This window comes from Paramormyrops kingsleyae, chromosome 20, assembly GCF_048594095.1.
Source record: "Paramormyrops kingsleyae isolate MSU_618 chromosome 20, PKINGS_0.4, whole genome shotgun sequence".
Classification (NCBI taxonomy): Eukaryota; Metazoa; Chordata; class Actinopteri; order Osteoglossiformes; family Mormyridae; genus Paramormyrops; species Paramormyrops kingsleyae.
The window spans coordinates 11981121-11991370 of NC_132816.1; positions in this window are offsets into that span (position 1 = coordinate 11981121).

The following is a 10250-nucleotide window of genomic DNA, read 5'->3' on the forward strand; positions in this document are numbered from 1 at the left end:
AAGTGTGTTCAGAGCCCTGATGGCTTGTGGAACGAAGCTGTTACACAGTATCGTGGAGGCAGAACGGAAGCTACGAAACCGTTTGCCAGATGGTAAGAGTGAAAAAAGTCCATGTAATGGATGGTAGTGATCCTTCACTATGTTTCTGGCTCTGTTACAGCAGCGGGTCTTGAAATTTCTTTCAAGTGAGGTAGGGACACACCGATAACCTCAGCTGCTTTCACTGTCCACTGCAGGCTAATTGGCGTTGCTCAAATTGCCCTTAGGTGTGAATGGTGTGCGAGTGTGCCCTGCGATGGGCTGGCCCCCCCGTCCAGGGTTGTTCCCTGCCTCGTGCCCGTTGCTTCTGGGTTAGGCTCCAACGCAGTAGGATAAGCGGGTTGGACAATGGATGGATGGATGGATAGACTTGCACAACCCTTTCAACACCCACACCCTGCTATCTCCATTTTTCTTTTGCAGAAGTGATTGTTAAAACTAGTCTCCTGTATGTATATTTGAGTTAGGTGTACTATACGTGCGAAGAGATTGAAGTATTTTCTGATGTCTCAATGTAAAATAGAAGATATAAACAATGAGGACACATAACCTGAATATGTAAAGTGGAAACAATTTAACTAGGTAAAAATTGTATTCTTATACAATAAAGCCTCATAAAATGACCCTTTCTTGAGCTTGAATTGTACAGTATGTCCTGTAAGGTTTCAGTATTCTACCTCATTAATCATTGTGCAGTCTTCTGAAGAAATTATACCAAATCAGAAAGGCATTGTCTAGATTTATTTTTGACCTTTACGAAATTGCTTTCAGCATTCAAATGTTGCTTTCTGTCTTGTATTTTGCTGTTAAATTGATCTTTTAGATATTCATTTTTAACACTAAACTTTTAATCAAACCTTTCTGCCGCCTTTTAAAATATTTTATCTTTCACATAGCTTTGTACTCATTGTTCATATGTTTCTTTTTAAAGGTCTGTGCTTCATTATGTTACTGCATTATCTGAATCATCAGTACCTTTAGTGGAATTTTAGATCAGGATGATTCACTATGCGGGCCATTTCAATTTCAGCATCTGTTTTGTTTTTTCAGGAGGCATTGGGGTTCCTATACATATGTAAGTATGCTGCACGTCTCACATTCTTTCGGGGGCTTACTGTTCAATCCTTTCACTGATTATCGTATTAATTCTTATGTCATTCACAGCACAAGTTCTTCCAGGTCACTTGTATCACTTCTGATTTTGTACTTTAGGTGGTATTACAAGCTAGATACTCCAGTTGGTTCATATTATGTCTTGGAGGACATGTGGACCCAGAATCTACGATAGATGATTAGGGCTGGACAATAATTCGATATCAATATATATCGCGATATAATTTTTTTCGATAACGGTGATACGATTTTTAAACACATTTCCGATATTTCGATATACATTTGAATATTATATATATTCACCGGCTTTTAAAAATGTATCACAAGTGCTAAACAGCGCGTATTCAAATCGCATTCGCATGGTAATTTGCTGAACAACGCAGCTGTGAAACGTGATCCAGGTAAAACTTTTTTAGACAGCATAAATAATATTGAAGCATTTGTTTTCATGCAGACTGTTAAAAGCAAAAGCAACAAAGCATTTTAGACTTTGTAAAGAAACCATAGTAACCACGTGTATGATACTTTTCAGAGCTGCGTCAGAGGGAAATGACTGATGAATTTAATTTTGACACTGGTTAGCTTTTTGTGAAAACGAACTACAGTACACCCCGCAGGTTTTTTGTGATTTTGTGAGCGATCTTTGTGTTTTCAATGTTGGAGAATATAATTAAAGGTTTGTATCAAGAAACGACGGTGGTTTTTATTGTATACTGGTAAATCTCTGCTGTTAGTTGGTGGTATGCCTTTTGTTAGCCAACATGTATGTCGGGGCCGGCTCTACGCTGGGGCAATGCCCCCTTAAGCAAACGTCCTGCCCCCTTAAATCAAACTTTTAGAAGTTGAGGAAGAAAATAATAATTACCCACAAACTGAATATGGACAAGATTTACTACAGTAGCTGAAAAATCCACTGAAAAAGGCACAAACGAGATGATAAGTTTCACTTCTTGTTCGCTCTTTCCCTCCGCGTTCTGTATGTGCGCGGGCTCATGCAGCACTCGGCAGATCCCCCACTCACCCTCCCCCCAGCTAAACATCCAATCACTGTTAGTATGCAAATGAGCCAGTTTCTCAGTAGGCAGGGCAAAGCGAAATGAGCTGCGTGATTGCGGTAGGTTTGGAGGAAACAGCAATCTCTCTCGTCAAAATCATAGTGACTAGTGAGATCATGGTTCGAATTATTTTTGTCTATTTGGGGGGGTCTTGATCGGGGGGGTACTGTACCCCCCAGTACCCCCCGATCAAGACCCCCCCAAATAGACAAAAATAGCAGTTTGGGGGGGGGGGGTATTAAAAAAAAAAAAACAACAAGAAAAATGTTAAGAAAGAACCTCACCTTGTAGGAAAATTTTATGTAAAACGATTTTAGACACCCCTAGTGTGGATCGTACCATTTGAACCACCTTGGCGCTAGAAGCAGCTTAGCCAGTCGGTTACGTCATTCATTCTCATTGAGCGACTTGTTCGTTGTGATTTCAAGATTCTTTATTCGTCACATACATAGTTATAACAAGTACAACATGTAGTGAAATGAACCCTGACCGATCCTATTTTTCAGTTTTATATTTCAAGACTCGGTGAATTGATTTTTTCTTTTTCATAACTTAGCCTACCCTTTTTAGTTTTGGTAATATTGGCAATAGTGAAAAGTGTTTTGTTGGGTTCAAATATGTTTGATATAGGCCATCCAATTAAGGTAAATGTCTTGTTTTTAATCTGATGAGGAATATTTTATTTTATTTTTTGTTTTACTTTTCAGTTTTCCCCCTGAGGGATTGCCACCTTACTGTGGTCAGGGGCTTTGCGTGCCTCAGTGACCCTAAGAGCTACACCAGCAGAAGCTTAGCCTTCAGGTGGGACACCCAAGTTGGACAGGTCTTAGGGCAGAGGCCTGACAAAGTGCAATCCAATTACATGACAAAAACAGTTATCCAGAGCACCACCCCACCCCTTTCCTGCCTTTGTCGCCACCATGTGCCCCCTTCACATTTCTGTCTGCCCCCTCATATATGCATGTCTAGAACCGGCCCCGATGTATGTACATATTTATAGCATGCCGATCGCGTCAAACAAATCGCGGCAATGCCAAAAACCCGTGCATGTACATTCTCAGTTATTAACGCACATAAATACATTTCAAGCACATGCTAATATAGTGCTGCCATATTGGTTTTCGGTTATCTCGATCATCGGTTATCTCGACGCTTTTTGGCAACCCCCTAGGCCGGCGACATAACCGGGTTCGACTGTATATGAATAATCAGCCTGTTCTAGTTTAAATGGAAATATATTATTGTTAATAAGCTGAGTCTGAGAGTTTTATTTATTTGATAGTTTATTTCACATTTCTTGTTTGTAAAGGCTAAATACAAATAAAAAGTGAACCTTTTTTTTTTTGTACTGTTTTTATTTAAAAAAAAAATTATATAATTTTAATAGGAGGAGCCTGGAGGTATTATAGACTTTGCAAATTCAGTTTGCAGACAACCATTGTGCGTGTCCTCGGCAGTTTTTTCCTGAGGCTTTTTAATATTGTCCATATCGATATCGGAATTATATCGTATCGACCAAAATTAAGAAATATATCGTGATATAAATTTTTGCCATATCGTCCAGGCCTAGTTATAACAAGTACAACATGTAGTGAAATGAACCCTGACCGATCCTATTTTTCAGTTTTATATTTCAAGACTCGGTGAATTGATTTTTTCTTTTTCATAACTTAGCCTACCCTTTTTAGTTTTGGTAATATTGGCAATAGTGAAAAGTGTTTTGTTGGGTTCAAATATGTTTGATATAGGCCATCCAATTAAGGTAAATGTCTTGTTTTTAATCTGATGAGGAATATTTTATTTTATTTTTTCTTTTACTTTTCAGTTTTCCCCCTGAGGGATTGCCACCTTACTGTGGTCAGGGGCTTTGTGTGCCTCAGTGACCCTAAGAGCTACACCAGCAGAAGCTTAGCCTTCAGGTGGGACACCCAAGTTGGACAGGTCTTAGGGCAGAGGCCTGACAAAGTGCAATCCAATTACATGACAAAAACAGTTATCCAGAGCACCACCCCACCCCTTTCCTGCCTTTGTCGCCACCATGTGCCCCCTTCACATTTCTGTCTGCCCCCTCATATATGCATGTCTAGAACCGGCCCCGATGTATGTACATATTTATAGCATGCCGATCGCGTCAAACAAATCGCGGCAATGCCAAAAACCCGTGCATGTACATTCTCAGTTATTAACGCACATAAATACATTTCAAGCACATGCTAATATAGTGCTGCCATATTGGTTTTCGGTTATCTCGATCATCGGTTATCTCGACGCTTTTTGGCAACCCCCTAGGCCGGCGACATAACCGGGTTCGACTGTATATGAATAATCAGCCTGTTCTAGTTTAAATGGAAATATATTATTGTTAATAAGCTGAGTCTGAGAGTTTTATTTATTTGATAGTTTATTTCACATTTCTTGTTTGTAAAGGCTAAATACAAATAAAAAGTGAACCTTTTTTTTTTTGTACTGTTTTTATTTAAAAAAAAAATTATATAATTTTAATAGGAGGAGCCTGGAGGTATTATAGACTTTGCAAATTCAGTTTGCAGACAACCATTGTGCGTGTCCTCGGCAGTTTTTTCCTGAGGCTTTTTAATATTGTCCATATCGATATCGGAATTATATCGTATCGACCAAAATTAAGAAATATATCGTGATATAAATTTTTGCCATATCGTCCAGGCCTATAGATGATATTTTGCAGGTATTGCAACTTTAAACGTAAACTGAATTCAAATATGCTTTCAGTAAGCCCTGAAATTGTCTTAACTCAACTTTTTTTTCTGGCTCTCTGCTGAATATATGGTTACCTTTGTTGCTATTGGCTTTTGAGGTGGGAGCCTTTTTGCAGTTCATTGGCTGAGTTAGTCTCAGTGTTACTAAGCCTAGAGGACATTTCAGTCTACTCTTGTCATTTTGCTGCACTCTTACAGTTTGGCACCCAAGATATACTTTTGCTTCTTGTATTGTGATTTGAAGTACACAAGAACTTTGCTTTGTGTCTGCATTGTCATCATGGGTCTTTTTGTCCCCTCACTGGGCATCTTGCGAAGTGGTTCTCTGTGTTCTGTTTCTGGGCCAAGTTCATCTTCACTAGCCTGTGCTTTTTATATCACTCTCCTTGCAGGAACAAGTCTCATGTGATGTATCCTCTGGGGCCTTTTCTAATATTGGAACATCCTCTCCTTCAGGAGTCACTTCAGTGTCAAACATTTTCCCTATTGTCTTCTTTCTCCACAAGCCCCATTTTCTACTCTTGTTAATTCAGTTTGACCTTTGGTTTCCCCAGAATTTGAGGGCATCCTCCCTCTTCTCAACAGATATTCTGCTCTGCTAATTGTGTTCTTATGCAACATTTGTCACGATAAGCATTACTGATTATGCAGGTGGTTCTGCAACCAAAATTGTGAGGAACTGGAGCATCTTAATCTTGCAGGAATATTAGAAAGCAATAAATGGAAAGTTATTACACAGCTGTAATTCCATATGGCATTTGGATGTAACTATTATATTTAAGCAGTTATGAAAGATGGATAGATGAATTGTATTTATACTATACCTTATTTTTGCATAATATGGAGACAACATTTTTTAATATCTGTGTTACACAGCTTCACTGCATTTTAAATAGGAAGCCATCTCAGCGTCTAATGCCATTATCACATTGAGCAAATTAAATATTTGCCCAAGTAGGCGGACATTTCATACACTATGTTTAAGGTACCGCTCTACGTATTCTAACGTGGAATGAGCACAGATATCCGTATTTAGTGTTAAAAGTTGATATGCTGAAGTGAGCAGGAAAGCGCTACCTGATAATGACTGAGATGTGGACTATCATTCCTGAAGCTCATTAATTTGACACTCCAGAGCTGAACTTCTCTTATATCCGCGCTATTTAATTTCCAAAACGTTCTCAGTTCCAAAGGAAATCGACAAATCCTTTAGTTGTGCCAATACTTCAGCTACCTCTCGGTATTTATTTCTGAGGGTAATTGTCTCTTCGACGAGCGATTAGAGTTTCCTGTCTAAGTGTTTCACAAACGCGTGTATTACTCAACTTTAATCCCATAATGCGCTCTTCCACGTCTGACCTGCGTTTGATCTCTGCTTCACATTTTTCAGTCAAAAGTCGGATATCTTCCTCCAACTTGTGGTGGTCAGATTGAATCTTTTGCTTCTGAAGTGTAATTCCATGTATTCGTTTTTCTCAGATTTTTAATCTCGCAGCCAAATCCCTGTGACGCGGGGGAGGTTTTCTTTTTCCTTTATAAGTCAGTTTCTTTCTCCAACATTTTGTTGACATTCGCAGTGATGCCGTTTTTTCATGAATCCCGCAAAGCAGTCATTTAATTCCTTCAATAATTCCTTTTCATTCATTGTTTCAGCTCCTCCGAAAAGGTACATGTGTTACGTTCCGTGTCGGGCGATCAAGCAGGAAGCAGGGAATCACTACACGGGCAGACAGAGATCCAGAAAGACTGAGGTTTAATCGGGAAAGGCACGAGCAACACTAACCACACGGTAGAAACCTCAATGACAGATCTGGGAAACAGAGGAAGACGTGGACTGATATACACAAGACTAGCCGAAATAACAGGACACAGGTGATCACAATCGGGAATTCACATGAGGTAAATGAGGGGGCGTGGCACACACGAGGATCGTACGAGCAGGTCATGATAAAATGGTAACAAAACCGATTAGTTGTTTTCTGCTCTGTTATTTTTTAAACGCACGACAAAGGTATTTAGAGTTTGATCCAGAAGTGAAACAAGTGAAAAGTGCAGCTTTAGTCCACGATGCCTCACCACAGCTACGGCGCAGTGCTTTAATTACGACTTGCTTCTCTTCTTTATAGATGCGGAGACACTACTAAGTATGTCTGTCTACGCTGCTAAAATTGAAAGGAGAAGCCGCCTCGATCGTTATTACCCAGTGTTACTCTTTTATTTATTTGTTATGAAGTGTTTCTAAGTATTCCTCATTATAATGGCGGTGAAGGATCACCGAGTACAAATGTCATTAACTAATTTGCATCTGAATACAGCCAAACTAAAGTGGACTCTAGGTATACCGAATACTGCCAGTAGCAATTTACAGCAATGCAGGTAAACAGTACTAGAGATCCACTGTGGCCCTTATCAAAGCATCATCTCAGGCTTGAAATATGACATTCATTTGAAAGTATACACTTTTATAAAATATAATAATAATAATAATAATAAATTTTATTTGTATTGCACTTTATATTTTAGAAATCTCAAAGTGCTACACAGTAAAAATAAAGAAATAAAAACAGGAGGATCTATAAAATACTTTAATAAAATGCCTTTCTAAAAAGATGAGTTTTTAGGTTTTGTTTAAAAGCATCAGTCGACTGTGGGGCTCTCAGGTAGTCAGGGAGGGCGTTCCACAGCCTCGGCGCCACAGATGAAAAAGCCCTATCACCCATGCTGCGGAGCTTAGTTCTGGGGACTTGGAGGGTGTTAGTGTGTACAGAGCGGAGGGTGCGTGAGGAGGTATGGGGGGGTGAGGAGTTCTCTTAAGTAAAGGGGAGCATGTCCATAGATGCATTGATGGGTGAGGAGAGAGACCTTGTACTCTATCCTGAGTGGGACAGGGAGCCAGTGAAGGGTTTTCAGGATGGGGGTGATGTGGTCATGCTTTCGCACCCTCATCAGGATCCTGGCAGCGCTGTTCTGAATATACTGTAGTCTCTGGATATTCTTGCCAGGAATCCCAATGAGGAGTGCATTACAGTAATCCAGCCTGCAGGAGACAAAGGCATGGACGAACTTCTCTGCATCTGCCAGGCTGAGTGTTGGGCGGAGTTTGGCGATGTTCTTGAGGTGGTAGAATGATGACTTACAGAGGTGTTTGATGTGGGTGTCAAAGGTGAGTTGAGGGTCCAGTTTAACACCCAAATTGGAGACAGATGTGGAAAGGGGGATGTTTTGGCCAGAGAAAGTGATACTGGTGATTGTAGAAGAGCGGAGATGGTGAGGTGTGCCAACTAAGATGGCTTCTGTTTTGGAACTGTTCAGCTTTAGGAAGTTGAGCCTCATCCATACCTCTATATCCTCCAGGCAGGTAGTCAGTGTGGATGCTGACAGAGGGGCAGTAGAGGAGATGGGGGTAGTCCTGAGATAAAGCTGAATGTCATCGGCATAGCAATGAAAAGATAAACCATGTCTGCCAATGATGTTTCCAAGGGGGAGCATGTAGATGGTGAAAAGGATGGGGCCTAGCACAGAGCCCTGTGGGACACCACAGGTGACGTTGTGGGTGTGAGATTTTGCACTGCCAAGGGTGACGTGCTCAGTTCTGCCGGTCAGGTATGATGTAAACCAGTTGTGAACATTTCCTGAGAGTCCAATGGAGTATTGCAGGCGGTGAAGGAGGATGTTGTGGTCTATTGTATCAAAAGCAGCGGTCAGGTCAAGAAGGATAAGTAGAGAGGGGGAACCAGTATCTGCTGTCATCAGAAGGTCATTGGTGACCCTGACCAGGGCTGTTTCAGTGCTATGGCCAGGGCGAAAACCAGACTGAAACTTTTCAAACAGGTTATTTAGTTTGAGGTGATCATGAAGTTGTGCTGCAACAGTTTTTTCCAGAACTTTAGAGAGAAATGGAAGATTGGAGATGGGCCTGTAGTTAGACAGAACTTCAGGATCCAGGGTGGGTTTTTTCAGTAGAGGTCTGATGACAGCAGTTTTTAGTGCAGAAGGAATATGGCCAGCCAGGAGGGAGTTGTTTATAATCCTGGTGATGAGTGGAGAGACAGTAGAGATGTTAGCCTTCAACAGGGCTGAGGGGAAAGGGTCCAGGGAACTGGTCGACGGTTTCATTTTCCTGATGACGTCCTCCACCTCTTCCCGTGTGGTAGCAGAGAAGGAGCAAAGGGGCTGGACAGTCTCAGACAGTGGGTCGATAGTTGGAGGAGGCAGGATATCCGTGGTGGAGAGGTGTGAGCGGATGTTATAAACTTTTTGTTTGAAAAAATTGAGGTACATGTTGCACCTCTCCTCGGTGGCCTTGGAGTGGGCAGGTGAAGGAGGTTTTAGAAGGTGATTTATAGTTGAAAAAAGTTTTTTGGAGTTCATGGAACTGTTGCTGATGATGTTGGAATAGAACCTGGACCGAGCAACCTTCAGAGCTTCTGCATACACCTTCTTATGTTCCCTGTAAGCTTGTTTGTGGACAGTCAGCCCAGAAACCTTGAGCCGCCTCTCAAGGACACGCCCAGCCGCCTTCATTTTTCGCAGCTCACAGGTGTACCAAGGTGCTGAGCACGAGAATGAGACAGACCTGGATGTTAAGGGCGCATGCAAGTCCAGAAGACTGCTCAGGGACTGCTCAGTAGAGTCCAAACAAAAAAAAAAAGCTTGGTCGGGATTTTTTACATTAAAAGGCTTCATTCGAACAAAAAAAAAAGACGAGAAACATTTGTACGCGCATGAATATATAAAGATTTCGGAATTTATAAAGAAAAACTTATCCTGTGAAAGTTAGCACATTTACGAGGGGTCCAAAGCAGTCATACGCAGGTCTTGAAGGAAACAGAAAAAAACGATCTAGAGTTCAGACAGAAACATTTAAAGTTTTATTGCTCAAATAAGTATTGAAACACATATCTGGACTACAACTAACACTGAGTATTTCTCTGAAGTGAATCAACATATTTACTCTTTTAATTGAATGACTTTATATGAACCAATTCATTTATTGCATACAGTCTAGGTTAGAGATGTGCGTACTGAGAAGTCAGAGTAGACAGCAACAGTCACTCACACACAAGATCGGCTGCACACAACAACAAATAACGATATACAACATACTCCTTCCCACTTAATTAGCAAGAACCACCCCAAACACCCGACATCCTGTTGGCCCTCCAACTCATACCATAAGTTCCATGCTAACAACAGTGCAGCATCACCTTATGTCAGAACAGCACAGAAACTGAAAGACAGAAATAACATGAACAATAAACCTCTCAATTCCTAACTCACTTTTTAATTTTATATATATATATATATA